We start from the raw sequence: 25,245 nt of genomic DNA on the forward strand, positions 1-25,245 counted from the left end.
GACGCTAGCTGTCGCACAGTGCGCATAGCTAGGAACGGACTTGATTTAAGTCCAAATGGGACGCGGTTGAATTGAAATGTGCGGATAGGCTCATTGCCATGAAAACGATACAATATCTTTGAATATTTACGATGGTCATCAATAACACCAATCTGCAAATACATTTGTTTAATATCAGCCGTAATGGCTATCGGAAAAAGTCTAAAATCAAGTAATAAAAGAAACAGATCGGCCTGTAAATTAGGACCGACGTGAAGAACGTCATTCAAGGACACACCAGTGTGCGTCTTCGCGCTCGCATCTAATACTATGCGCGGCATGGGTTTGTCAGGTCGCACGACGGCGTGGTGTGGAATATAGTATCCCTCATCAGCGTTATCAGAAGTAACCTCAGACAGGTAATCGTTATCAATATAATCCTGGATCACCTTATTATATTGCTCTTGCAACGAAGGATCCTGTTTAAACTTCCTTTCCAGGGCCATAAATCGTCGCTGGGCGGGAGTGCGAGAATTGCCTAAGTTACTAGGATCTTTGGAGAAAGGTAAAGATACGCAATATCTACCGGTGTCATCTCGCGAGACAGACGATGCGAATAAATTCTCGCAGATCGTATCTTCCTGGCTCAAATAACCTTTGACCGGTAACTCCTCTAATTGCCAAAACTTATGTACCATTTCATCTAGCGCCAATGCTGAGAATGAAGTTGCCATATTATTAACACCTTGACTACCTCCCATGAGCACGTAACCAAAAGCAGTAGATAAAGCTGGCGGAGCTTGTGAGCCAGAATCTACTCGATTTCCCAGATAAATATACGGAAATAGTTGCGCTCCTAGAACTAGGTCTATATTACCAGGCACATTCCAGGTAAGATCTGCTAACGGCAAATCATTCAAATACTCCATGTTACAATTCTCAATAAAGTGCGAAGGCAGTTGATCAGTTATAGAATCTACCACTAATGCCTGAATTCGGTATTTATTGTTTAAATCAATACGCGACTGAATCACCATGTCCACGTATCCACGTATTGGCCTCGATGATGAACCAACACCCTTTACGTATGAATTCGTAAGTGGAATGACAACTAAATTCAGAGATTTGCAACAATCGATTGTAATTAAATTATTCTGAGAGCCATTATCTATCAAACATCGAATAATGCGTTTATAATTGTTAGCATTAGGCTGCATGGCATATACTTGCGCGGTTGAAAGTAAAATTGTAGAATTAGGCTTTAATTTAACACTAAAAGACAGCGAAGAACCGTCTTGCGGTGGCTTCTCATTCGAAGCTGCGCTCCCCGCAGTATGGGTAAGCTGCACGGGTTCGCGACTCACTGCGCTCAATTCCGGGTTCGAGCCCATTGCGGCGGAATGAACCGGTGCGGACGTGCTCATGTGCACAGCATGCGTATGCGTATTTTTGCGAACATCATCATTCCTAGTCTCGAAATGCAAAAGTGTATTATGCTTCCTGCCGCACTGCTTACAAACTGACGTTGATTTGCAATTAGTTAACGTATGCAACGCGCTAAGACAGTTAACACAACTATTTCTGGATTTAATAAAATCAAACCTATCTTGCGGAGAACTTAAACCTTTGAATTGGTTGCAGTTGTAAATTTTATGGTTGCCATCGTTACAGTATAAACAAGAGCTGTCACTATTATTTGCGTTTGATATAAAAGATTTATAAGAAGTCGCAGCTGGTTTATTCGAGCCGCGAGTGTTCGACTGCGAATTCGAACTATTGAAATTATTAGAAAGCGTCATAATCTTAGTTTGATCTTGCATGAACTTTATAAAATCATCTGAGGTGGGCAACTCTTTATCTCTTACTGAAAATTCAAAGGCGTGAGCTGTTTGCCCATCAACCTTGCGTAGGGCACAATGGAGCAATATAAAATCAGTCAAATCCTCTATACCTAACTGTTTTAGAGCTGCGACCGAAGAGGCATACCGTTGTATGAAATTATCCAAACTTCCCGCAGATGATGTGCAAGTTTTGGAATCTAAGATGTTGCTTAAGTAATGGATGCCTAATCGACGTTTGTCCTGATATTTCTTTTCCAAACTGTCCCAAAGTACGCGATAGGTATCACCAGTCGGAATTATGCCTGCTGTAATTTTCAGGGCATTATGCGTAAGTTTCCCTACCAGATACTGCACACGCTGCGAGTCAGTCAGCTGGGGATTATGATGTATATTAGCCTTGAAGGATTCATAGAAAACCGGCCATTTTTCCATGCTACCATCAAATGACGGAATGTCAATCGGTGGTAATTTGATATGATGCGTTTCAACCGGCCTCGATGACGTGGCTGAAGAGGCACTCATCTTGTTCCTCATCCGTTTGATGCGCGTGTATAAATCCTCAAAAGCTATCATTGGGCTATAATCAGGCACAGCCTCTGCGTTTTCTAACATACTAAATTCGTTTATACTGTCTATAATAGCCTCAAATTTGGAATGTAATGCGTCAATAGATTCCGACTCGATCATGAAGTGTTCGTTTGACCGAGTATCCACAAATGATGTCACTTTTAAAGAAAGCTCGTAAATGCTATTCACTTTCTGAAATATCGCGTCTTTTTTTGCGTGAAGAATCTTCAATTTACGTTGAAAATCCTCCATTTTGCGTATTTATGAATTATAAAAGTGCGTAACAAAAAATAAAAATATTAAAATTAATTGCGAATAATATGCGAAATTGCGAATATGCGAAGTTGCGAACGTTCGGTCCAAAATTGTACCCAGAATAACCTCAGGTTCCTTAACCGTACCTATTGAAATTATAATGCGTAGGTAACAATAATGCAATAACCCCGAAAATTATTTGCGATAAAATTAAATTTTAAAATCCTAATTTGAAAATTTTCCAAAGATGTCAGACAGATGTCAAAATTTGGAATTTTCTAAAAGTTCACCAAAATTACGTGAATTTCATGAAAATTATGCTGCGAAAATTGTTGATGCAATATCCAAGCTGAAGGACCACAAAACTATGGTGTGGCGTGTAAATAGCCACACCAGGCGGGATCTTAATCGGAAGTCCAAATTACGTTTCCCAAATAATTTTGACTGCAGAGGAGAAATAGTTGGTCCCACTAACCTCTGAGCCAATCTCGGGTCCCCTTCCGTCAGCTCGACCACTGCTGGGCACCGGGACACTCCGGGATGAAGATGGATCGGCTTCACTTCCCCTGCAGGGGGTTCAGGTCACGAGCAATTTGGGCTTTGATTGCGTAGGTGGTTTGATGCGAATGCGTTGTGCGTTATGATGCGATTTGCGGGAGATAAAAGTGCGGTTTTTTCACTCGCGAGACTGCGAATATGTGCGTTGCGATAAAGTTTTTACGGTGAAGTGTGTCAAAGCTTGACGTTCAGAAACGCCAAGAATGACCACAGAGATGTGGAAACCAAACAGTTTTCTACCTGCAGACAAAACTATTTGGGAATTAAAAATAAAAATAAAACTGCGTACATCTGCGTAACCATTAGTGGTTAAAAGGGTGATTTGATTGACCTCTACGCATTGTTTCAATTAGTCTAATAAAAAATTGGAAGAATAAAAGAATAACAATGAAATTGCGACTGACATCAGATGTTGACCTTTCTGAATAACTTAGGAGCATGCAAAGTATATAAATGGTGTAAAAGGCAGGTTGTGTCCGCAATTCACAACTTATCGGCAGTAGGTCAGGTCCTCAGGGAGTCTCGGGAGCACACGACTATTGCGGGATAGTTTTGGCTTGCGTTTGGATGCGTCATTAAAAGTAACATTTGATATTATAGCATGATGCGCCTCAAGGGTATTTATTAGATATTATTATCATAATCATCTTTTTCTGGACTACATATTATATGTATCACAAAGTTTTTGACTTGGTTTTCTAAAAGAAAAAAAAAAGATCATCAAATAAATGAATATTTTTGACGTAATCGCTAGCTGGTCTTCATGAAGTACAACTTTTCCTTGTGTGTATTTGAGATGTAAATCAGCAAATCACGAACAATTTAACTGCATCAATAGCACAAGCGGAAGCCCACGTAAAATGAAAATGTTTCTGAAACACCGTGCTCCTTGCCGCAGCTCAACCACTCAGAAGCCGCGGTAATTGATTAAATTCAATATACATTACACCGTTGAAAACAGCCTTATTAATTTGGAAACAAATCAATCTACAGCAACAAACCACGATCAAAATACAACCCTATAACAACGGGATGCGACTTATTTTAGCGGAGGACAGGTTGATATTTATAAAGGAAACGCTGTGTTAGCGCCGGATTAGATTTGTCGCTACAACACATTAATTTATGGATCTCAGTCGACGGAAGTATTCGAGATTAGCAGTAAACTGAGTTTCATTAAATGTCAAGGTGTCGCTTTGATCATATTTAATTCCCACTCCAGAATAATGTTACTACAGGATCTATATTAATATACCGGCTTCGCACCGCTCGTAGATGTAAGAGCCAAAGCACACGATGCGTTGCGGCGCCGCACTGCAAAGATTTCGCCGCACCGCTCGTGTGCCCGCCACCGATATTATTTCTATGTAAAGGTGAGGCCCCATTAGTCCGTTGCGCTGTGTTGCGTCATAAAAAATATATGGAAAACGTCGCTCGCAGTGTCGACGCTGCGACGCTAAAACGACGCAGCGACACCGCTCCGGCGTTGTGCCGCCGTTGCAACGCATCGTGTGTTTTGGCTCTTAGTCTGACGTAGAAAATCTTGCACGATCAAACACACTCCTATTCGTTAGTAAAGGCATAAATGTGAAACGATGGGTTTCCCCACACATCTCCGTTCAAGATTTTTTGCCGACTAAGATACGTAGCCTACTTTATTTTTGTAGGTCCAAGTGATATCTTACTTTTGCATCTGTTTTATTTATTGTAGGTAGGTATAATATGTTTTTACGTAGGTAACTTTGCTTAAATGTCCAAGGATATTTATTTATTTATTTTCTTATGACAATGGTATGATGCCAAACAATATTAGTATGAAGAGATACATTAAAAATGATAGTATTAAAATTTACGAAACACGCTATATGAGGTCTTACTAAAGGAACTACTCGTATTGTGAATGTTAAACATAAGTGAGCCCAATTTTCGGTACCTAGGTTACCTTTGGGCAAAGCAAAATATGAAGTAGGCAGTCAAGGAGAAAACAGTAACTGTACACTGAAAAAAATGTTTGGTTACTGCTTATACAACAAAAGTGACCACCGAATACTTTATGTTATGAGAACAAAATGTTGTGTAAATTTAACAAATAATTCTGTAGTGAGCTAGACTTAGTTTGGTTATAGTTAGCACTTAGTTCGGTGATCACTTTTGTTGTGTAAACAGTAACCAAACATTTTTTTCAGTGTAGCTTAGTAACCACTAAGCCCAAAGTCGCTTGGCCAAGCCTAATCTGCTCAACTGTCCGCCCCGTATCGAACCATTGACGGAAGTCAAAGTTGCAGCTGTAAGCTTTCAATCGGACTCAAACTTCCCGATCCGGGATTATACTACCAACACTGTCAGTCACCGTTTAGTGCCTTCACAGTGGCCTACTTATTAAGTAGGACCAATGGCGTTCGATTGAGGCCAATCGCAAACTGATTATTTCGTTATCAAAAAAAATTCGAAGTGGACTTTTTCGTGTAAAGGTAGCCTTTCGAACTAAGCGTCACAGACGCAGCGTCTTTAGCTTTGGTCTTGTGCCACCAACGCCGCGTCACTAACTCGCTTCGAAAGGCTACCTTTAAAACCAAAGCTAAGGACGCTGCGTCTGTGACGATCAGTTCGAAAGGCTACCTTAAGTGCGATGTCACCGTGCCAGATCGAGTCACTGTCCCTTAACAAGATAAAACATTTAAACTAAGTTTATGGTTTTTTTTACACATTTAACCACTTTAAAAATTATCATCACAATTTTAAAAAATCCATAGGATGTTGAACTAGGTACTGCTGAACCTATGTTCTAGGCCTAATGCCTCCCCCTATATTTCCCATAATGCCCAGCTGGTAGCACTTTAAGAATATTTTGACATAAATCTTTACACTAACCACAAATTAGGCTCAGTTTTTTTATTCATAGTTAAAATAACTAATTGTTAAATTTTGCTACTAATGGTTAAATATTAACAAAATGTAAACAAATAGTTAAAAAATGTACTAAAAGTTAAGATAACCATTGTTCGAAAACATTTTTTTCTGATATTTAACCACTTGTCATTTGACATCTGTAAAATTTGACTAGTGGTTATTTTAACCACGAATCAAAAAACTGGGGGCCAGTAAGGGAAGTTCACAAGAGACAAAGACATTGTGGCAATAGCCATTGATGTCGTTTTCTTCCTATCATAATTTTTTTTAATATCCATCGTCTCGTTTGCTTCTCTACAATACGTCACGATGCTCTACAAAGTGCATTTCTCATTCTCCGTTTCCCAAAGAAATAGCTATCCACTTCTGAAATGTTTTCGGCATAACATGCAACGCACGTTCATATTTTCCATTGCACATGAAATAAACAGGAATTTAGTTCCTACCCGCAGCCGAGTGCATTCAAAAAGAGTACGCTGTAAAATGTCCGAATTGAATCCTGAAATCCCACACTTCTAAAGAGCCATTTACAGGATGAATCCTGATTATCTCTTGGTGCTTTAGACAGCTTGTTCCCAACGAGTAACTCTATTACTCAAAAAAAATCCAATCCAGTCACAACCTTGCTCGTTAACCTGTATTTCTTACTGTAGGCTTTAGATTACTTAATAATATATATTTTAAACTAGCGGCCGCCCGCGACTTTGTACGCGTGGATCCCGTTTTACCCCCTTAGGGGTGGATTTTCGTAATATCCTTTCTTAGCGGATGCCTACGTCATAACATCTACCTGCATGCCAAATTTTAGCCCGATCCGTTCAGTGGTTGGGGCTGTGCGTTGATAGATCACTATGTCAGTCAGTCAGTCAGTCAGTCAGTCAGTCACCTTAGAGTTATATGTATTTAGATGTATTTTGTGCATTGTTTTATAATGAAATCTCTTATAAATCTCGATATTAAATGTACTTAATATGTGTGACAAGTACCAGTGTGACTGGATTGGAATTTTTTTACCAACGAGTAAAACTTTTACTCTAAAACGCTCTAGTGTTGGCTTCAATCTAGTTTGATGGTGGGTGACTATGACGTCTAATCGCACACTTGCTTAGCGCTTCTGTTGTCTTTAGAACAAGGATTATCTACATGTTTGGCTTTCTGAGGAAGAAAGTGCTAACGTTATACCAAAATATACTGTATAAACGTGAAATTCCAATAAAATGAAATGAAAATTGAATGGAAATAACCCCTTTTTTTTGAGATAGACAAAAGTGAGCTAGAATAAATGCAATAAAGATTAGCTAATTGTTTTTTAATATTAAATAACTTAGCTTACAAAAAAACACTAAGCGCATACATTATAATTTTAATTTCAGATTTGCAAACTACACATACGTTTTTAACTTCAAAATTACTTAATATCTAATAATCTTTCGACGAGAAGAACGTGGCTACCGCAAATATCTCACTATATTCCACATGTTTCACTTTCATGAAAGTTTTCAAAATCTTATTAGTTAGTTTTTCTTTCAAATATTAAACGAAACGAGAGACTGCTTAGATAGAACGAAAAGTTTGAGCCCGATCTTTAAAAAGTCGCTAATTAGATATAGAGCAGTGATTTGAAGGCCTTTGAAGAATAAAATCATGATTGGAAAAGTTTCGTAGAGTTTTATTCCAGTTGTGGAAAACTGTGACAAAAAAAAAACTTTCAAATATTGGCCAATATTTTAAGGTCATAGCAACTACTTTAAGGCGATAGCCACTAGGTACCCAAAGGCGATAGCCACCGCTTAAGGGCGTGCCGACATCAGGGCTGAATCTCGTCATAAAATTCCCAAAGAAACTTCCTTCAATATCCCTTAAAACTCGAACTTAGGCCATAAAACCCGATCCTGTTCCTTTTACGATTATACTTAGCAAATTCAGACAGATTATCGGAGGAGCAGATTAATAAGGGTGACATTCGTGAGAAATATGGTAAACGATAGGGACGTACTCGTGGTAATAACGTTAGTTGTGATTGCAATCAGAAGTCCAAACTCGGGCCTTGAAGGCTATGTATATTCATAATGTATCTATTTAACCTCGTCGGTTATGTTATCTTCCTTCATAGTATATAGGTACTAGACTAGCTTATTCTCACGGCTTCGCCCGCGTGCAATTTTGTCTGTCACACTGAAGAACTATACAGGGTGGAAACGATAAGTGATCTCACTCGATTATTTCTAAACTATACAAGATATTGAAAAACTGGTTACTGATCCTGAAAGTGCTTGACAAGCTCTTTCAAACGGTATCAGTAATAGGTTACAGAATGAACTGGATCTATCCGAAAATTTAATGTTTTCAGCCTCCATACTAAATGTATGCCAGCCGCACAATATTAGAAGTGTTATTTTTTTTAAATTAAATAATAAACTCTTAAAATGAACTTGTGCATTATTATTAAAAAAACTTCATGGAAAACATTGGTTTTAGTCTTTACTTGCTATAATATTATCAAAACATGAGTGCCATGACTGTGGCAGTACTAAATGTATGGAAACTGGAAACATTGAATTTTCGGATAGATTCAGTTTATTTTGTAAATTATTATTGGTACCGTTGGATAGAACTCGTTAAGCACTTTCAGTATTAGTAATCAGTTTTTGATTATCTTGTATACTTTTTAATATTAAGTGGTTTTACTAAATGTATGGAAGCTGGAAACCTTCAATTTTCGGATAGATCCCGTTTATTTTGTAACTTATTTTTGGTACCGTTGGATAGAGCTCGTTAAGCACTTTCAGGATCAGTAACCAATTTTTGGATATCTTGTATAGTTTAGAAATAATCGTTTCCACCCTGTATAGCGCGTATCCCTATTTCAAGAACCAGGATATAATCTACCCTATGACCTTTCCTCTCAAACTATCTCTAATTCAGTTTAGTGGTTTACACGTGAAAGCGTGACAGACATACAGAGTTACTTTCACATTTAAAATAGTAGTAAGGACGTTCTAGACTAGGCAATACGTTAGATTTTTGAACTAAGTACGTAACGAATAGGAAATATCAAAAGATTCTATCCAGAAGCAAATCTTCGCATTACCCCAATTTCCTACCACTTCTCTGCAGCTTCCAAAGCACAAAAAAACTTTAAAACACCTGAAGTTAAACTGATTAATTTATTCATTGAAGTTTTTGCCGTTTTATTGAAACTCCAATGAAGTTGCACCGAGCGAAAGAAATGAAATCGATTTCAACTTTCCGTTGAAACTTATTATTTCTTCTGACGTAATTATTGTTATTGACCATTCAAGCTAGTGTTTATGTCTAACTGTATTTTATTATGACTGCCATTCACAAGGTTTTAAACTTGAAAGGCGGCGCGTGTAGGTTACGTTTATAAGTTGTATTTAAATAAGTTTTCGCTGAATAAATTACAACAAAACATACTCTAATAATTAAGTATTGTCACGGAAGATATGTCTTGGTATTCTGTCTCATTCATTATAATAAATACGAGTAAATTAATACAAAAACAAAGGTGTCAAGGTTAATTTACTGGCCGTAATACCAACTCCTAAATAAATACTTATTATAAGAATGTCCTTTTAATTTTCCTTTAAAAAATGTCCAAAGTGTAGCATTTTTAAATTTACGAGTATATTAAAATTCTAGGAGAGTAATCCTTTGAAAAAAATTTGAAGTATTTCAAAGAACTTCGCATGCATAATGCAGGCCATATAAAGAAAAATATAATAAAACCTCACGTCTTTCCCCGTTTCTTACATCTTTAGTAGCTTTGTTCGAGTTTGGGTGCATTCCAGGTCAAGGTCGAACCATAGCCATAGCCAAAAATACCTTATACGAGTATACAATGCAATATACGAGTATATGCAATGCAATATACGACTATCATCGCTTGCATTTCCTCGTCTAAATAATATTGCAACATGAATATTTAAATCATTTTGAACATGTTTTTTGTGGATATTTTACACTGCGCATCCAGTCCCGAACTAAGCAAACATGTTTGCAAAATGATTATGAAATCAAATCAAATAGTGTATTTATGCAAGTAGGGTCATAAAGAGCACTTCAAGTCCCAACTGTGTCCCAACCCTACCACTGCTTCGGGACAGTAATGCTGGGAAGAAGCAAGGAACTCACGCCCGTATTCACAAACATTACTATGAGGTCTCACAGTGCGCGTGGACGCACAGGGTGACACACAAAAGAATCACAGAGCTCTATTCAATGCCGTGCGTCCGATTTACTGCTTCACTTAAGCAAGCATCGTTTGTGAATACGGGTGTCAGCCACTATTTATGTAAAGAAATTGTCATAAATGTTTCAGAATAAAAATTTCGTCCCGAGATTCGTCCTTGCTGGTCCACATTGTCGACGTTTCTACTGAGTTACAGTTATGATAGCAGTCACACGGAAAATGTAATTTCATAGTTTGTTAGTCCGAATAGTAACATCTTAGCCAAGTTTGCGACTGCGTTCTAAATTGGACTTTATGGGTATTAAGTAGAATAAGAACTGGCGTAAATGGAACTACTATGATCGCAATAGCTTGAATTTAGGATCAAAATCAGTCTATTGTTTTAAACTTTCATGGTCACCAACATAATTATTATTACTGACGGGACATCAGTCACTTATAAAATGTCTTTTCTGTCGACCACTTTAAGGTACAATATCATCGATATGTTGGCACCATCGCAAGTTATTATGAGGGTATACTTGGTAATGGATAAGTAGGGTGAAACTCATCTCCATTACTGTTGGTAATATAGACATTATTATTAGCAAATGATAAGAACGCCTATAAGAAGCTACTTGTTTAGCAATTGTACTTAATTGACTAGTATCTGATGTATAAAATAATATTACCTTTCACTCTCATCGTAATTTACTCCTTTGTTTAATATGTGGAAGACGTGTTTGGTTTCACAATTATAATCCTAGTAAGTAATATTATCTATAATAAATACATATTGTACCTATTTGTGAAGCTATTTGTCTTCCCAAATAAATGAAAAAAAAATCCAATTTAACCTATTCAAATGTTATGTTATGGTTCCAGTTCTTTTTCACTCACCACACTGAGCCCGTACCGTCAAATGTTGGAATCCATAAAAAGCTAACTCTTCGCGCTAATTGGTAGAGGGGTCAATGAAAACACAGCTCTATAAACTAACCAACAAGACCCAATTCCAAGCTGCACTCAAGGGAAAGAAATGAAAATTTTAATTAACGCCCCAGATCTCAACTGTATGAAATTTGCTGTTAATAAATTGTTTCCTTGTAATTTAATGAATAGAACGATGAAGACTGTTGGGGGATACAAAATATTGGGTTCATTTATATCCGGAAGCTTAGGCACTCGTAACAAATCCATAGCGGACCTTAATATTTTACAACCAAGAGGCGAAAGGTAAACCAGACAAAGAAATCCGAAGGCGAAGAAAATTCGGCCTTTGAGTATGACCAGTGAGATAACAAAGTCAAGTAATCTTCAAAAACTTTGAAACGTATTCGTAAATTTCTGAAATTCCACTCAAAGCCTCTTTCGACGAATGGGGAAAAGTAATGATGCCATTCGTTTTCGTATTTTTCACTTAATGTTGAGAAAATCTTGGATTCACTTTCACAGTATTACCACGATTGGCTTTAAACTTGAAACTTCTAGCTGTCATTCCGTCTGTATTTGATGTCTCAATTGGAGTCAAGTAAGATTGAACCTTAGGTACACCTGCAGGTCTAGGATTGGATTTAGCTCTAGATTAAAATTAAAGATATTTAATATCTCTAAGCTATCGTGAGCCAGTGAAATAACGTTCTCATCCATTTATTGGCTGTTTTCAATTGAATGTCTCTCTTTCAGTAACTTAATCTTATAATCGTTAAGTCAATTGAAATCTCATTTTACTTTTGGTTATACGAGTATACTGAAAGTTCATTTACTTCTGTGGAATGTCCATTGATCCTTTTGTGTTGTTTAAATTAAAAATGTTTGAACAATTTTTGAGATTCTAATCACAAAAATAGAGTCAACCGGTATAATCAAACATCTACAATATTATCTTGATCAAGTCCTTGAAGACTTCAATAACCAACAGTATTGCATTCGCAAACAAAACGGTAAGATTTCGAAATAGATACAACGCTTTCGTTGGAAATATTGAAAACGGACAAAGGAAATCTGGTAATAGATTCTGTTGACTCTCTTTTACATTTTTCTTTCATTTACGTCATCTTAATCGCCTCGCTTTGTAGGCAAGCTTTCACAACGCTGCTATTAGTTCAGAACTATCAACTCCACTATCAACAAAATGAAATAAGTTTCCAACGTTATTTAATAAGAGCTCTTCATCATCAAATCGTAGGTGTCTGTTATCGAAGATATCACACGGAACATTTTTAAACGTCGCTTTTTTATAAATCCAATATAGTTTATCGTGAAGTTTATGACCGCGTCAGCGACGACGTGTGAAGGTAAATACGATTTTTTTTCACCACTTCCAAATCTTTGGACACAACTCCACGGGTTTGACAGCCACCAATAAATAGCCTTTATCAAGTCCACGGCTTTTGCCTACGTCATCCACGTTTTCACGCCACAATATGAAACTAATTTCAATTCCAGCTAGAAATATATTTTAAAGGTAATTCCCGCAGCGAAAATAAACGACGTGTCATCGAGTGCGATAGTTATAATAAATTACAACAAACGAACAAACATTATGTTTATTTTAATAAAAAGGACAAATCTAAAATATAGGTTAAATTATGACGTAGGTGCTATATTTAATTTAATGGGCATTTTGGTGACATTTATCTCGGTGTATGATGTCCGCCCCGCGCTTTTGGCGGCATTTCAAATATCACCGCACACTAAATTTAATTAAAACAAATTGGTTTGATCACTTAAAGGTGTAAATATTGCGCTGCAGTTAATATCGCGTGGAGACATTGCGTCAAACCGTTTGTCACTCAGGGCGCTTCGGAGCGGCCTCGGCCTTCCTGGGCCAACTTCCTCACAACTTACAACCGCACGTACCTACCTCCAACTCAGACATTCAGTTTTTATCTGTAGACATAAACCAAACGGCAGCGGAACATGGTATTCTTATACGATTACCATTTATATAACTTTGGCGCGGTGTATCCGGCATAATAACATTGGGGCGGTTGACATTCGAAAACGCGGTTAAAAAAAATTTTTGCAATCAAAGCGGGACGTTACCCCGTGCTGGTGCGGCCGTGCTCCGTCCCACTGGGTATAGCACAGGTGTAGTCTTGTTGTGGTGTGTGACTAGCCTTCGTGCGCGGTGGTGGCGGCTCGCGCGGGCTTGGTTGCCGGGTAGCGGCCGCGGCGGCTGCACGCTACTGCGGTACGGCCGCGCGCTTGCCCGCGCCACGACGCATCCCCCGCTCCCCCCTCCCTGCCGCAGGCCGCACGCACGCCGCATTCTTACGATCCGCCCTGAGCCCGCCGCACAAAGACCTTCCCGCCGCAACTTGTCGCAAGCGTGCCCTATCGCCGATCGCGCCGATATGCACCCACGTCATTAGAGCGTACTTTTGAGACACGTGACTTTAAAAGCCTTGCTTCAACTTCAAAACTTTTAATCCGCAAGTTTTCATTATCCCAAAAAAGTACCAACACAACTCTACCTGACTGAATAAGAAAGTAAAATAAACGCGAATCGAAAGCTGACGAAAGCTCATCAACCTATAAGTGAACTTTCCAGCGTCATGGAAAAGTAAACACGCCGTTGCCAAATGCGAAATCCAATCGATTGACACACTTCGAGTTCCATTTTCGTTAACGATACCGATGAAAAAAATCTTTGGATCTCATCTGGAAAAGTCCTTGACCTTCCCAAGTTTCAAGTGCAGTTTCACTGCAGTGAACGCAATTAATGCACAGTGAATGCGACTAGCTGTATACGAATAGAAGTATATGAAAGCCAAAACTTATTCTGGGTCACGTTTGAATTTATGGCCGTTTTACATTTGGGGTCGATTCTGGTGTAGTACGGATTGCTTTAGGCAGGCGTCACCAGCTATGGAATACAGAATGGAACTGTTAACGTAAGATTTCCCTGATTTAGCCGAGTACAAGTTTATTCAAATATCACAGTTGTAAAAGTTTGAGTTTCATTAAAGCCGCTCCGAAATTGCGAAACTCTTTTAGCCTTCGCTATTTTATACTACAATTAATGTGCATATAAACACGTTGTAAAGTTTAAAGGTTTTTAAACGTTTCCGGACTTCAAGTTAGGCTGATTAGGTAAACATCTGACTGGCTTATAAGGCCTGGAAATTCAGTAAATACCTACAGCCTACAAGACAGAACACCTGAACGTTTGGCTTCTTTCTTGTAGGACTTTGGCCTTGGGACTTCAGTTAATACAGCCTACAAGAAATAAACCTTTTGCTAGTTTAATATCTGACTGACCAAAGAACTTCAGTTATTACACGCCACAAGAAAGAAGCAAAAGTTATTTTAAACACCCTGTATATGTAAGTCCCTGCGGCTGTCATCTCGTGCTCGATTTGTGTGGGTCACTGTCGGTCACTCACATTAGGCTAGGTATAGTCTGGTCCGTGAGCACGTAGAATTTTTTCCAATGACCCCAAGCTACCCATCCTTATCGCTCGCGCGTAATTATGTTGCTATCGCGCTCGCACACTCACTGCGGGTGCCAGTCGCACAGTCGCGACAGCAATACAGGGTGTCCCAAAAACAATGGATAACCCTGTAACCATCGATAGGCCTTGCCATGATCTCCCTAACGTCAATTTTTGACCCCAGTAAAAATATCACCGATTTCAAGATTTTTAAGTTTTTGTGCATTTTTAGAAAATTGTCACCTGCGATTACTTTTTCTCATGCCATTCTTACAAATGAGGATACTTTTCAATCTAGTTTTTTTCCTTATCACAAGGGATAGTTGGGCTATCAAAAGAAAAGATCAAAGTTCAACAAACTAGTTTGAAAGTATGAAAATTTTAACAAATTGCAGAAGAGAAGGAAAAATTAATTCATTGTCTTGCACTTTTGATCAGCCATCGTGTAAAAAAAATGTAGGAAGACCATCGTGCCCATTACCTTAAAAATATCCTTGGTTAATTGAGATTCTAAAAAGGTATCACAAGCGTATGTATCCTGTATTATTTTTATCTTATGGCTACTTGAATAGCAACTAGTATAAAAACTGCAAAAATGAGTTTTTCTCGTAATAGTTAAACTAGGACTGCATAGTGGAATTAAATACAAATGGATAACTTTTAGCGTAGGAATTTTGATAAAGCAACATTTTATCATCATCATAATCATCATTTCAGCCGTAGAACGTCCACTGCTGAACATAGGCCTGTACCCTAATGCTTTTCATAATGACCGCTTGGTAGCGGCCTGTATACAGCACCTTTCTGCTTATCTTTATGAGGTCGTCGGTCCACTTTGTAGGTGGACGTCCTACGATGCGCTCTCCGGTACGTAGCCTCCACTTGAACCCTGCTGCCTCAGTTCTGCGAACTACTGTGCCTTGCCCTTTGCCACTTCAGCTTGCTGATCCGTCGGGCTATGTCAGCGACTTTAGTTCGTTTACAGGTCTCCTAATTTCTGATACGGTTTCGTAAAGAAACCCGAGCAAAGCCCCTTCCATAGCACGCTGTGCAAAAAAATCCACGTTTCCGAGCCGTGTATCATCACGGGCATCTATCTATAGGCACATTTATAAGGTGTAAAACAAAAAATAAGTAATCACAAAAACGCAGAACGGACGGCCAATGGGGCAACAGGGTTCAAGTGGAGGCTACGTACCGGAAAGCGCATCGTAGGACGTCCACCTACAAAGTGGACCGACGACCTCATAAAGGTAAGCAGGAAGGTGCTGGATGCAGGCCGCTACCAAGCGTTCATTATGAAAATCATTGGCGTACAGGCCTATGTTCAGCAGTGGACGTCCTATGGCTGAAATGATGATGATGATGATGATAAAATGTTGCTTTATCAAAATTCCTACTCTAAAAATTATCCATTTGTATTTAATGCCACTATGCAGTCCTAGTTAAACTATTACGAGAAAAACTTATTTTTGCAGTTTTCATACTAGTTGCTATTCAAGTAGCCATAAGATAAAAATAATACAGGGTACATACGCTTGTGATACCTTTTTAGAATCTCAATTAACCAAGGAAGTTTTTAAGGTAATGGGCACGATGGTCTTCCTACATTTTTTTTACACGATGGCTGATCAAAGGTGCAAGACAATGAATTAATTTTTCCTTCTTCTCTGCAATTTCTTAAAATTTTCATACTTTTAAACTAGTTTCTTGAACTTTAATCTTTTGTTTTGATAGCCCAACTATCCCTTGTGATAAGGAAAAAAACTAGATTAAAAAGTATCCTCATTTGTAGAAATGGCACGAGAAAAAGTAATCGCAGGTGGCAATTTTCTAAAAATGCACTAAAACTTAAAAATCTTGAAAACGGTGATATTTTTACTGGGGTCAAAATTGGACGTTAGGGAGACCATGGCGAGGCCTATCGATGGTTACATGGTTATCCATTGTTTTTGGGACACCCTGTATAATTACACGCGAGCGATAAGGATGGGTAGCTAGGGGTCATTGGACAAAATTCTACGTGCTCACGGACCAGGCTTTAGGTAGATCCAACTTGGGAACTTAGTCGGAAATAATAATAATCTGATCTACCTTGTTCGTACGTTCGTTCGAAAAGGCGTAGCGTGGGCAGCCCACTTGGTGGACCGACGATCTGGTGAAGGTTGCGGGAAGATCTTGGTTTCTCATACAGTATAACCGTATTATTTTACAATTTTACTTACGTATTACACACAGTGGCCAGAATATTATTAGGTATAATAGGTTAAATTTTGTCCTACAGAAATATTATCCAAACTAAGTAATATTGTACGAGTAAATGCGATAGTTAAGTACGTATATTTTAAGTGTCTTCCGATTAATTTCAGGACACCGAGTGTAAAAAGAATTATTAAATATTAAGAAAAAGCGACGCTTGTGTCGAATCACGGTCTTCTGAACAAACTTTTTTATTAAAACTAATATTAAAAAGACAATGCCGGAAATTGGCGTCTTTATTTTTTCGCGAGGCCATCGACCAAACTTTGTTTTTTGATTACAAAATAGTGTAATAAACCAAACGTACTATGACATGTATACCTCTAAACTCAGTCTGAACTGAGTTACGAGCATTAGAAGTTTGATGATTTTCATACTAGATTTGCTTTTTGCGCGCACAGTTTTGTAAGAAATTGCAACAAAATAGTGAGATTGTATGTGTAAACAAACAATATCATCCATTAAAGGCTCCAGACATCAGTATGGAGCAGAATCAGCGCAATAAAAAAATAGCGCAATATTTTGTTGCAATTTCTTACAAAACTTGCGCACAAAAAGCAAATCTAGTATGAAAATCATCAAACTTCTAATGCTCGTAACTCAGTTCAGACTGAGTTTAGAGGTATACATGCCATAGTAAGTTTGGTTTATTACACTATTTTGTAATCAAAAATCAAAGTTTGGTCGATGGCCGCGCGAAAAAAAAAAAGACGCCACTTTCCATACAAAATCTGGCATTGCCATTTATCTTTAGCTAGATTATGTGGAGGTTGTATCGAGGTAATAATTATGTACAATATCCAGGTAATATCTAACCACCTGAATACTAGCAAGGATTACATAGATAATTTATTATACACGAGATAATCTTAATTACATAATAATAGTTGATCTGAGATGCTTATTAATACTACAAGGTAATTACATGGATAATCCTGAAGCTCTGATTTCACCAAAGTTAATTATCCAAAACAGTAACCTGCGAGTTCATGAAAAATAAGCTGTTTTAGTAAAACATAGTATTTAAAGGTCCAATGCTACAATTTGTCAATTTTCCGGTTCTTTTTAAAAACGCGTCTTTTGCTAAATACTTGGTTATCTTTTGAATGCTTGAAAATTATATTTTTAGGCGGGCATTGTTCAATTAGCAGTATGAAATGATTTTTTTTGTAATTTTTCGACACATTCATATACCATATTTTTGCATTATTATCTGACTTACGAGCTTCAAGAATTTCATATTTAGCTTTAAACATTTTTTACACAACCAAATCGTTGTTTTATTTTTAATTAAGCTGCAATCATGTATTAGCAATTTTCTTTGACGAAAATTGGCGTTCATTATAATGTTAACACTCATATTAAGACGCAAAGTGAATGTATAGCGTCTCGCGGTGTTCCTAAATTCCCGCGCATGCACTGGTGCCCACGGGAACGCTTTGACACATCCCTGTGAAGAGCATGCAGGATTTTAACGAGATTCCTTTAGGATCCTAGAAAATTTCGAACATATTAAATTTTCATGCTACTCGTGCATTTTAAGAAATAGGACTTTGAAGTGCCAAATTATCGTACTTTAAATATTGGACTTTCATTATAAGATGACAATTTTAACCATCTCTATTGATAAACGACATTTATAAACTTTACAAATAAGTAAGCAATCTATATGTAGGATTATCGTAAAGTAATCAAAGGAACGGAATTCTGTCAATTTATTATAGCAGCAAAATTTTATTTTATACACTTTTTGAACTGTTTCTTCCCAATTTACACTTAACACTTTGGTGGACAGTACAGGTTAAGAATTACTTCCCAATACGACTCTACTTATTCACATACATTGCCTATGTGAGTAGTGTCAATGTAAAATGAGTAAAAACTATGAGATCTATTGGCGTTCTGTCATATCATCCCTTACTACCTGAACGACTGTGGACATTACTGTCCATCAATGTGTCAATTATTAAAATAACCGCAAAGCAATGATTTCTAAATAATCTGATAAAAATATGTCTAAATAATCCCAGAGGCGTCGATTTCAAACTATATCAAGTTCTACTCCCAGAAACATTCGATGCCTACCTCTAACGAAACCTTTCATAAATTTTCCAACCCAATAGACAGAGTCGCGGCGATTGCCAGTTCATAAAGCGGCGCCTATTCCCGTGTCCCTACACGGTCCCGGACACCGCATCCCGCGGCCACGGGATTCCTGCATTCCCTCGCATGCACTGGCACGTGGCTGGAATGCTTTGGCACATGCCGATGGCGTGTTGTGGTCCCGGCGGTCCTCGATGGAATCCCTTCTGCATTATTACAACAACGTAATTGTATAGTAGTTACCTACACGTATTTAAGGTTGGAAATACTCTAGAACAGTGGTTCCCAAAGTTGTCTGGGCTACGGCTCATCTAATACATGTTCCCAAACTCGGGACCCACCTATAGGAAATTTTGCCCGCTGCCCAGCGGTTGGATAGGTAGGGTGGTGTGTCGTTCTACAGGCAGAGCCCACTCTATGTTTGCTCGCGACCCACCACTGGGTCGCGACCCATAGTTTGGGAAACCCTGCTCTAGAACATAATTTTTTCTTGCCAATGGTGTGTTGTCCTAATCCTAAACAATGTAGTAAGGTAGGTAGTCATAATATCACCATGGTGACTGAGCAATCTTAAATGGCAGTATGATGTATGACCCAGGGCGGTGGTCAATCTATGCGTATTTTTAATAAGAGTTTTACAATAAAAACAAATATTTCTTGTTGTTGGCCCCCAAAACATCGTCAGTCAAATTTGCCCAATGTCTTTTATAAGAAATATTGATAGACATTAAAGTCTCCAAAGTTTCCGCAATTTAAATGAAACCAGACCGTCTGTGATTGACATCGTCGGGCCAACAACAACACTTCAAAACCTATATTTTTGTCCTGAAAGTAATGAATGCTAGAGTAAATAATTAATTTTTATTGGGGACTTGAGGCAATATCAAAAAAGTTATGACGTTCAAACTCACTTCAAGAGTAAGGCACTTTTGACGTTAATAAAAATGTTTCGAAATTTTCGGTACCAAAATAGAATGTGCTTAATTAAGCGATCAAAATTTTAAGTCCTTATTCACTTTATCACGTGAACTTTGGATGAAAAAGCCATAATAAAGGGTATTTTCATCCCGGAAAAAATGGCCTTGTATTTTTAGAAACACGAGGCCTGCTTCGAAATAGCAAACAAGTTATAGAAAAGTTTGTAAGTAGAATAATCCGAAGAAATGGTAACCAACTTCCAATTTTAAACAAAATTGTACATTTGTATTGTTTCCAATTATTTCGGGGCAAACAAACTTTTACATCAGGAATTTTCGAACCTATTGTTGAACATGGGCCAGTTTGTGACGATTTAGGGCTTCGTCGGGGCAAAATGTTGTTTTCGGAATTATTTTGGGAACATGAAATTGTGAAACGGTTTACTTTACAGGTTTCAGGCTGACCTGGTACCTAATATTTAATAGGTCGGTCACGTGGTTGGTGCGCGTAGTACTTTTGACGGGAGTAAACGTAACAAAAAAGAGCATTATAGCTCGTTACCCTTTATAAAGCCTTTTCACTGTGTACAGAAGAATGGAATTTTTGTCCTGTGTCTGTATTTCCATATTATATTAAATATTAACATAAAATTCACGAAACTAGTGACTTCAGTCCTTTTGGGCAAGCTAACTCTATCAGATACTAACACCCGCATTCACAAACATTACTATGAGCACAGTGTGCGTGGACGCACAGGGTCCCAAAACCCTATTCAAAGACAATACTTGAGTGGCGGAGTGACACATGCTTCGCTTAAGCAAGCATCGTTTGTGAATATGGGTGCAATAAAATCACAGCAAGATTAAAAAAATTTCAGAAAAATATTTATTTGCATTAAATGATGTTACGTGTCTGAGATCTAGATCTATGTAGGCCAGCAAAAGCAGACACAGACAGACAGACGCGATTCGTGCTATATGCAGCAAATGTGACTGTACGTGCGTAGGAACCGACGACAACACGTCGTTATAAACGATTCCATAAAACCGTAGTCTGGGTTAGGGCCTGTCCACAATAGACAGACGCTAGAACACCTATCTTTTAAAAAATAAATATTTTTATTTAAAGCGAAAACCTTTTGTATTGTTTAATCTATTTGAAAATCATGTGAAACTTGTAGTTAAACACAACCAAAGATTATGCGTCCACAGAAACGCCAATTACAGAAACAGTTTGTGCCTACACATCTGGCCGTAACTGAATGGAAATTCTCAACGGGGGTGGGGCAGACTCCATCTGGAAGATGAAGGGGATCCAACAAAATGCTTATTCACGTAGATAACCGCGCATGCACGCCTCATATGATGGATTTATAGGACGTGTCTTCGCGAAATTCTCGAGCATATTTTGTTATGCAGCTTTGATCGACGGAGGACTGAATTAATGGTGGCATAAGTGTCGTTAAGCGATTTGGATTTTTTGTGGATTGTAACCGCTTAGTAGGTAAAGGTTTCTTATAATCTAGCAAGATAAATTATCTCGCCAGTTACTTATCAACGTTTGCAGTTATATAAGTAAACATGTTCTTAATCATAATGCACACAACACAAAACTAGAGTTGCATTTTGTAAACAAGTTTCATAAGCCTTAATTATTATTCTATTAGAAGAGTCGGCTTTAAAATGGTTATTTCTGCCAACTTTTAGTCTACAATTCAGTCACTACTTGATTCTGAAAAATAGGTTACAAAAAATCTGCCAAAACGGTATCTTACGATTGACACTTTTGCAATTATTATAATCTTTGATTCAAAACAACCGGCCTCAAAATATTCAAGAATTGTCATTCAAACTTGCAGTAGAACCAACTTAAGTTCTACTCGGCCAAGTCGGATAAGCCTGTCATCCAGCCGATCTGGATCTAGTTATTAATAACAACGCTTATAATAATCTTCTTCAAAATCGCCTTAGTTACAGTAGGAAAGTTTCAAACCTAACCACTTTTCAGAACGTTTGGGAATTAAGTGAAAACTTCTGGATACAGCGTTCAGAAAAAGGGTTTTGGTAAATAATACAAATATAGAGTACCTCTGAACATAAAAAAGTAATAGCAAATTAAAGTTTTCATTAAAATTGAGTAAAATGGTCCTTTAATTTCACATGGGTCATTGATTAGAAGTATAGAGCGAACTAGGGAGTAAAGGTTACCTTTCTTTCAAAACATTTTAACCTCCTGGGGCCTGGCGTCATATATTTATTACATAAAACAAAAAAATATAAATCAACGCTATCTGTTGATATTTACCAGAACTTTTACGTTAGTTAGTTAGATTAGGTATCTGTCAATCATTTTAAGGTGTGATTGGCTAGTGAAGTGACATTTATAATTTTTTATCTTTGATTGAACTAGCGATGGCGCCGCGACCTGGAACAAGTAGTTAGTAATGATGAGATTTTTACTAAAATATGAACGATTTCTATTATGTCTTTGTTATTATTCATTTTGGGATTTGAACTGTTTTATTGATGAGTATCACTGATTGTGGAAATACGAATGATAACTGCGAAAATCATGGTGAAATCTAAATGTCATACAGGTATTACATGAGGTCCCAATTACTAGTGTAAACTGATAGAGCCCAGTGTAATACCTGTATGACATTATACATTTTCTAATTAATAGCATACAATCTGATATTGTTTTCTTATTTGTTTAGGTAGATTCATGTGAATGTAACATATTAGAACATTCAAAACTCGATTTTACTGGTAAAGTTGGCCCAGAAGTATTATCAACACCTCAAGTCACTTAGATTTTTTTTATGAAATTAAAATAATTTCATTAGGCACTTAATCAAATTGTTTTTTAATTTTTTTTATTGCTATTGACCTTATCTACATCACTTAATGTTAATTACACTTTGGTGTGATGCATTTTTTTATCAAGAGGATATTTTAATTTGAGTCATCCAAATGAAATGCAATAAAATTTTGGAATACTATTTAAAAAAAAATAGAGACGCAATGTTATTGCCCAAAAATGACATAAAACTTGATTAACCTTTAACCGACGACGTGATTTTTTTGTCACGCCGTCTGCGACGTGCGGTCTGTGGGACCGCTATACTGTTTACTCAAAAAGTAATATTTTTTTTGTATAAAAGTATATTGGTTTTATATTTTTTGAGAACATTATAGTATTACAAATAAACATAAGTATAATTTGCGAGGAATCAATGTATATTTTTTATTTAAATATGGCTAAAACTTTTTTGACCCTTAATTTCATTGAAATTACACTAGAGCTCAATAATACCTATATAACTTGTAAATTTTAATCAAAGCAAGAAAAACTATACTCCTTCCTAAATATAGTGAACATAATGAATAAAATAAAAATAAATGACACGTAAATTACATGCACAAAAAAAATTGATGTAGGGTAAACATCAGGCAAAATCAGGACATTTTTTTTACCGCATGCCAAGCATTTTCGGAATGCATAGGTAACACCTGTAAAATTATTTCGTTTTCAATTTAGGTGGACTAAAATGTACGTCTTTTTTGCAGCTGGTGCAATGACATCAGGCTGATTTGGCATGTCAGAGCCTAGAATACATGTCACTGTTTGCTTTACCACCCGTTTCGCGGTATTTTTTTACAGACTACCATCTTTTACATAATATTTTGTTCAAATATCAATATATCATTAGGAAATGTCTTTTCCTAGGTTGTGGTGGCCCAGGATCCATCATTTTTACGAAAAATTAGCCGTCTAAAACAAAAACGCCAGTTTCAGTATGGTACAAAAATGTCACGTAGTCTGCGACGTGCGGTCCCACAGACCGCTGTTGAACTTTAAATCGAATTATCTTATTAAAACTGCCCTCGTCGATGTAACCACTACCTGTAATGGCGTTTGGGCAACTAAACTCGAAGGTACTGAGACGCTCGGGACACGGGAGTAAGTAGAACATTGCAATCCAGAAATTTCAAAAACCGGAGCGGTCTGTGAGACCGCACCTCGTCGGTTAAAGGTTAAGAATCTATCTAGCTACATTGTAACGTAAAAATACTTAAAAAATATCAATATTTGCATCCACTGCATAGAAAAAACTAATTACAGGCAGAAAAAAAAATTAAAAATATAGCAAAAAAATTTTGGAAACTCAATATATTTCAAAAATCGATTCAAATTCGTTATAGGTAGTCAAGAAACTTAACTAGGAATTACTTTTGTGCAATTTATTACGGGACATCCTGTACACGAAACAAAAAAATCGTTGACATTGGGAACCGATGTCGTAAATATATAACATTGAGAAAATTGCCGTTTTCCAGATAATGTTTTTTATTTTATTTTTTAAGATAATAATATTAATTATTAATACGATTTGGATAGTTTTCATATGAATTCACGATTAAAAAAATTCCCGGGCCCCAGGAGGTTAACTAAATTTTCTGAGGGAATCTTATGGTAATGTTTTTCTTTTCTTGCATGCTTCTCGGAAACAGCCGTGTGCACACAGCCTAAGCCGTCACTTCCCCATTATATTGACATTGAAAACGAAAATAAGTCGAAGACAATGTAAAAATAAAGTATAATTTAAATAAAGCTGAGTGGGACACGGTGGCCAGACGTACCTACTCTGCAATATTAATATAAATTCTACGAGATGCGGAGTTATAAAAATATTGGATACTAGCCTCTATCTCCGGCTTTGTTTGCGTTAATTTTGCGTATTTCAATTTATATCATAAAAATATTCTACTAGCTGTGCCCGCGACTTTACATAAGGCTTTCAAACAAACTTCCAACCCCCGTTTTACCCTCTTAGGGGTAGAGTTTCGTAAAATCTGTTCTTACCATTATATGTCTACACCATTTAAGGAACCTATTTGTCAAGTTTTAAGTTTGTAGTTGTTACAGTTTCTGAGATTTCGGATTAATCAGTGAGTGGTATTTCGCTTTTATATGTATAGGATAGAAGATAAAAATCTCTGAGTTAAGTTTCTTCTTTTAGATTTTATCTCTTATAAAATCATTGTTTTCTGTCAGGCTCCATTTCAGCATCAACGTTGACTTTAAAAGCTGTTTTACATTTATCCGTTATGCATTTACAGCCATACAAAATCGGATAACACAAAAATGCCCCAATCAAAATACCTTTTGACATACAAACAAACATTATACAGTATAATGGCAGCATTAAGAGTCGAAGCGC

At 37.2% G+C, this 25,245-nt stretch overlaps 1 protein-coding gene across 6 annotated transcripts in view; it reads right to left on the reverse strand.

Annotated features, from left to right (window-relative positions):
• Positions 1-25,245, reverse strand: part of LOC135086733 (potassium voltage-gated channel protein Shaker) — a 516,839-nt gene that overhangs the window by 167,451 nt on the left and 324,143 nt on the right. For 3 of the 6 annotated variants that reach the window (XM_063981519.1, XM_063981513.1, XM_063981515.1), the window contains exon 1: positions 13,351-13,478. The exons of 2 other annotated variants lie outside the window; for them this stretch is intronic. The gene's annotated coding sequence lies outside the window, so the exon portion shown is untranslated. Of the gene's footprint in view, positions 1-13,350; positions 13,490-25,245 lie in introns of those variants that run through there. One more of the 6 variants, XM_063981514.1, reaches the window with a different exon arrangement.

The sequence above is a fragment of the Ostrinia nubilalis genome, chromosome Z, assembly GCF_963855985.1.
Source record: "Ostrinia nubilalis chromosome Z, ilOstNubi1.1, whole genome shotgun sequence".
Lineage (NCBI taxonomy): Eukaryota > Metazoa > Arthropoda > Insecta > Lepidoptera > Crambidae > Ostrinia > Ostrinia nubilalis.